The sequence below is a fragment of the Aptenodytes forsteri genome, unplaced genomic scaffold (genome assembly GCF_000699145.1).
Source record: "Aptenodytes forsteri isolate BGI_AS27 unplaced genomic scaffold, ASM69914v1 Scaffold834, whole genome shotgun sequence".
NCBI lineage: Eukaryota > Metazoa > Chordata > Aves > Sphenisciformes > Spheniscidae > Aptenodytes > Aptenodytes forsteri.
In genome coordinates this window covers 1-5,801 of record NW_008795160.1, presented here as the reverse complement: position 1 = coordinate 5,801, position 5,801 = coordinate 1, and the positions used below count along the sequence as shown (strand labels likewise).

Sequence of the window (5,801 nt, the reverse complement as noted above, 5' to 3'; positions counted from 1 at the left end):
CTCACCACCCGCCGACCGATGCCCAGCCAGTTCCCAAGCAGTGGTCACCCCTCCCCCGGCCAACTCCTCCCGGTTTATATACTGAGCATGACATCACATGGTATGGAATATCCCTTTGGCCAGTTTGGGTCAGCTGTCCTGGCTGTGCCCCCTCCCAGCTTCTCGCTGGCAGGGGATGATAAGCTGAAAAGTCCTTGACTAGTGTAAGCACTACTTAGCAACAACTAAAACGTCAGTGTGTTATCAACATTATTCTCATTCTAAATCCAAACCACAGCACTGTACCAGCTACTAGAAAGAAAATTAACTCTCTTCCAGCCAAAACCAGGACAGGGAGTGTGAGAAGGAGAGGCGGAACAGGGAGAATCAGAAGGAGGCAAAGAGAATGAGGCACCTGAAGAAAAGAGATGTCCTGTGCCTGAGAGGGATGGAAAGGTGCATGGTCACTGAGAAGTGCAGACAGAGGTTCTGCGTTAACGTGCTCAGTTAACATGCTCATGTCTTCTGTGCTTGTCTACACTTACAGCTGGAAAGCTGGATGCATGTTGTGTCAGTGGAGAGCTCAGGGGATGATTCTTCCACACGGCCATTTGCAGGATTACTCGCAGGGTGTCCTCCATGAAGCGGTTCAGTGGGCTGTTGTCTGAGAGACAAAAATGATTCACTGCCAGAGCAGGCAGAACCAGAGAGGGAGTGTTTCAGGGAAGATAAGAACAAATATTTTCTCTTCTTCACTTCTTCCTTCACCTTCGCCACCGAAACATTTCCAGAAGCTCTGCTCTTTGGGCTGGGAGGTGGTTTTCTGACTTTCTCACACACAAACAGGAGCATTGGTCTCAGCATGCACCTCAGCTCAGTGTGGATCCCACTGTACAAAAATGCCTGTCACTTCCTGCCAGGATGCCCCTAGAGGGGAGCTGTGCTGTGTCCCAGCTCCCGGCTTTCCCATTGCCCAAAGGCTCCAGACAACAGTCTGCAGTGCCTGGTCCTCATGTGCTGGGGCCAGGACACCTCCTGGTGTGAGTGTGAGGGACCCAAGGAGCCTCTATGAGAATGTTACATCCCACTTCCAATTCCCTGTCATCTTGGATGGCTCCTGGGTCCCTGAGTACACACTCAGGGACTGTGCCTGCCTTCCACCCAGCCTAGCACTTTGGCCAGCAGAGCTTAACATGAGGAGAGGTTTCCTACGTTGGTGGCACTGATCTGCCCTCTATTATTTTGCTGCAGATCCTGTTAGTATGTGAGGTCTGCTGGAGGACAGATTCCCCCTGAACAAGGCTCTGGTGTCCCAGGGAGGGTGCCCTGGGAGAGATGGAGATGCTCTGGCACTGGTGAATCACCCAGTGTGCTGGTGAATCACCCAGTGCCACTGCTTGCAGGTCTCAGAGAGGAAGAAATGAGACCTTGGTCTCTGGGCACAGCAAGAAGGTGCCCACTGCCTGGATGATGAATATGGACAGTGAATCTGCCCGGAACTGCAGGCAGGAGGAGAGTGAGGGGAGCATTGCCTGGTCCATGGGACCCTGCATGCCTGAGCCCTTATTTCAAGCCCAGCGGTGCCTTCAGGAGTTCCTCCTCTGCACCTAGGAGATGATGATTGCCTGAGGGTGACAAGTGTTTAAATCACTACCTGGAGCTGAGGGTAGAGGTCAAAGAAATTGTCAAGTATCACTGAAAAGCATACCTAAATACCTAAAACTGGTTTTAGGGTTTTTTTTGTGTGTGTCTTTGTTTCTCACCATCCTATTCTATTTTTAATTAGTAATAATTTGCGTTAATCTTCTCCAAGTTGAGTCTGTTTTGCCTGTGAGGGTAACTGGTATTTGATCTCCCTGTCTTTATCTTGACCGACGAGTTTTTTCACCTTATTTTCTCCCCCTGTCTTGTTGAGGAGTGGGATTGAGAAAGAGTGGGTGGGCGTCTGGCAGCCAGCCAAGGTCAAACCCACCACAGGACATGACAAAGCTACTCCAAACAGGACAATATGATGCCCTCAAAAAACATAAACATAAGCAAGAAATAATAAGGTGGAGGACAGGACCAGGAACACAGCCAGGAAAGAACATGGATAAGACTCCCATTTGACACCTTTCTGAGAATTGGGAAATTGCAATTATTCTTGGAAAGAATAAAATCACAGAAGGGAGAATAGCATGGCTCAGAGTCAAAAGAGAAAATATTTTTAAAAAATTTCTCATTATCTTCTTCAAACTGTCAAGAGCTGCAGGTCAGGAGTAGCTGAACTGGAAAAAAAAACCACCGCACTTTGTTATTTTTATAGCATCCTTAAATTCCATTTACGTTCACTTTTGTTTTAAGAGAATGCATTCTGGGGATAGAATTGGCTTAGTGCGGATGATCATGCAGGTGATTATGTGCAATCTCCAGCTGAAATTTTTACTAGTTAGGGCCTTCCTCCAGGCAGAATTTTTTTTTTCACTTTGAGATAACCTCCTTTCTAATTTTTATAGCCATATCAAAGACACCTGTAACTGATCTCATTCCCCTGGGCTTCCTGACCTCCCTAGGTGGGCACATGGCCCCATGTGCCATTATTTTCTCCATGTATCTTCCAAACCTGGTGGGGAATGACCTCCTCATTGTCACAGCGTGGAGCAATAAGTGCCTGCAGATATTGCTGCATTTAATCCTCATCAGGTTTTCTTCATGGAGACCTGCTACACCACCACCTCTGTGCCAAAAATGGTGAAGACTTTCCATGTCATAAGGAAAACCATTTGTGTTGCCTGCTGCTGACACAGTCACGTTCCCCTTTCTTCCTGGCTATTACTGAGATCATGGTCCTTCAATAAGTCCTTCAATGTTTGGTAATAATCCACATTCCACACAGCCTGATCTTCCCTGCTTTAGAAGCAAGCATTGTAGCTCCTAGGACTATCCTCTTACAGTTACTAGGGCATATGTCAATCTCTGCATAGGTTAAAAGCCTTTCCAAATAAACCAAATTGCATATTCAGCTGTCAGCTGTGCAGCACTGAAAAGTGTCTGAAAAAAACAGTAGATGTGCTTGTAATCAGGGCCATGCTTGTAGTAGTCATCTGGAACTTCCTGTGTGAGAGGATGAGATTTTTCCTCAAAAATACCCAATCATCTATCTGAATCTCTGTTCTTTATATGGTAGAATATTGCTAACGTTGCACTTTATTGTGCTTCTAAGATTAGGTTGACTGACTGTGCAGTCATCTATAAATATTGTTGAGCATGAGCTGTGTGTTTTTGTAAGCTGCCCAGGCGAAACATGGTTGATGTGGTTACTCCTCCTCTTCTCTTGCATATCTATTTGAGACTTGCTCAGGAAAATTGTGCTTGCTCTAGGATGATCAGATGGATTAGATTCCAGGGCTAAATCACCTAGGAAAAACTGGTCACTGATGTGTTGGAGGTGGGGGCTGCCACCGCTGGGATCTGAGTCCCCTGACTCGGCCTCTGCTGATCCTCATCTGCCACCTGCTGCCACCACCTGGTACATGTCAAAGATGACCAAAGGGCTGGAGAACCTGTCCTATAAGGAAAGACTGAAGGATTTAAGTCTTTTCTCCCTGGAGAACAGAAGGCTCAGGGGGACCGCATCACAGTAGTCCACTACTTAAAGGGCAGCTACAAAGAGGACAGAGGCTCTCTTATCACAAGCCGCCACATGGAGCAGACAAGGGGCAATGGCAGATCTCCAATAGCCAGGGACTGCAGTGCTGGGAAGGCCCTGGCCTGCATGTGAGGAGCATTGGTGGTGTGAGTGGAGCTTGGGCTGGCCCTGCCTCAGAGCACATGGGGAGCCAGGGAAGCTGAGTACAGGCAGGATCATGCTCCAGTGTTTGTACTATGGTTGGGTTGGTGCCTGTGCTGTACCACCCTGTCCCCGGGGCACGACCAATTCTCAACCTGTGGGGCTACCCATGGGGGTCCTCAGTGAAGAGGAACTGGAGCTGCCTGGGTGCTGACAACTGACCCCAGGGCTTGGGCAACAGGTCTCATTAGGAGAGGGTGAAGCCTTGGTTTCCGGGCACAGAAAGAAGATGCCCAGCACCCAGAGAGATGGACAAAGATGGTGTCTCTGCCCCAAAAGGTAGGCAGAAGGAGCATGAGTGGAATCTCACATGGTTCACGGGGCGCTGTGTGCCTGAGCCATTATTTTGATCCCAGCAGGGCCTTCAGGAGTTCCTTTTCTGCACCCAGGAGACCATGGATACCCGAGGGATACCAGGATTTAGAGCATCACCCAGGGCTGAAGGCCGACATCTAAAAAGAAATTTTCAATTATAATTGAAAAGCATACCTAAATATTGGAATTAAATAGTGAAGCCACAAGTCGTTCACACAGACTCAGGGAAGATGGACACCTGAAAGAAGCCATGAGAAGGCAGGGAGTCACTGGACTGCAGAGAGCCCATGTTGCTGTGGGGACGCTCTGTGTACTGCTGCCATCTGCCCAGTCACCATCTGCCTGTAAATGGTGGGATGATGGCCAGAAAGTGGGGATTTCCTGTAGGGATATGCAGGCAGCAGATGCTTTGTGGCACTTAGGGCCTGCAGAGCTGGGCTTACGCATACCCTGACAACAGCAAAGATGGCGTCAGTGCCTCAACACCTTCATCACCTCACTTCACAATTGGGTGGCCAGGAGGCAGATGAAGGCTCTCATATCTAAACCTCCATGCAGAAAGACCCTCTGCCTGAATTTTACCTTTTCCTCTGCGGAAGACACTCTCCAGAGCTCAGATGTGCATGGCCGGCCTTCTGCCTCGGCATCTCCTCCTGGCAAAACCCTCTGATATGCCAAGGTTTTTGGTCCAGCCGCTGGCTGAGAATATCAGCCAACACAAGAGGGCTGAGAATGGCCCAGCAGAGACAGATCAGAGAAGCTGCTGAGCACAGAAACATGTCCCACTGTCGGCCACAGTGGCCTGTGGGGATGGAGGGGGTAACTGCTCTTGCACAGAACCTTTCCAGAGCACAGTTGGGATCTGACAGTGGTGCAGCCTTAGAGGCCCAGAAAAGCTGCCCTAGGGTTGGAGGAGACAAAGTACCACAGAGCAGCCATGGGTGTTTGGGTAGTGGGTGTTCTCTCGCAGCTGCAGTGGCCCATGGGGCTGTTGGGTTCACAGGGAGTGGGGACTCCATTTTGTGGCTGATACCAGTACTAACTTGTGAATTACCTCAGCCCTGCATGTCTGAACAGCAGCTGGGCCCTGCCATGTGCTGAAGGACTGTATGAAGTACCTATCTCATCTGTCTGTGCCTATGTGTGCTGGCCATGGACCCTAGATCAGGTAATGGAGGGGAGGGGAAGGCAGGACATGAGGCTGTGGGCTGTCTCCAGGCATTATTGTCTCCATATGCCCACTCCTGACACCCTTTGGAGCCATCTTTTATTCGAGCCTCCTCCCCCAGCACAGCTCCATTCAGAGCTACAGGAGATCCCATCCCCAAGAGAGGCTGCTAACTTCATCCATTGGCTTCCCGGAGCCATGGGCTCCTCACTCAAGGGTTGGGCTCCCCATTCACAGAACAGGCTCCAGGGCCCAGTGGTCCAGGCCCAGTGCTCCTGGCCCATCTGGGAGGAGATGCAGCAAGGCTGGAAGGACTGATGGACAATGGCTATGGAGTAGCCAGGAATGTATTCCTCAGCTCTAAGGGAAAGGACACAAAAGAAAACCCAGGGCAGGGAGTCCTACCCTCTCCTTCCTCTGCAATTGAGGAAGGGTCCTCTTTTGCACCCAACCTAATCCTCTCCGAAAAGCCACCTTTCTTCCTGAGCAGACTGGAAGAGTTGCCGCAGA

General features: G+C 49.8%; 1 pseudogene; it reads right to left on the bottom strand.

Annotated features, from left to right (window-relative positions):
• Nucleotides 1-2,765: 2,765 nt before the first annotated feature.
• On the bottom strand, nt 2,766-3,429 carry LOC103898285 (annotated as a pseudogene).
• Nucleotides 3,430-5,801: the final 2,372 nt, after the last annotated feature.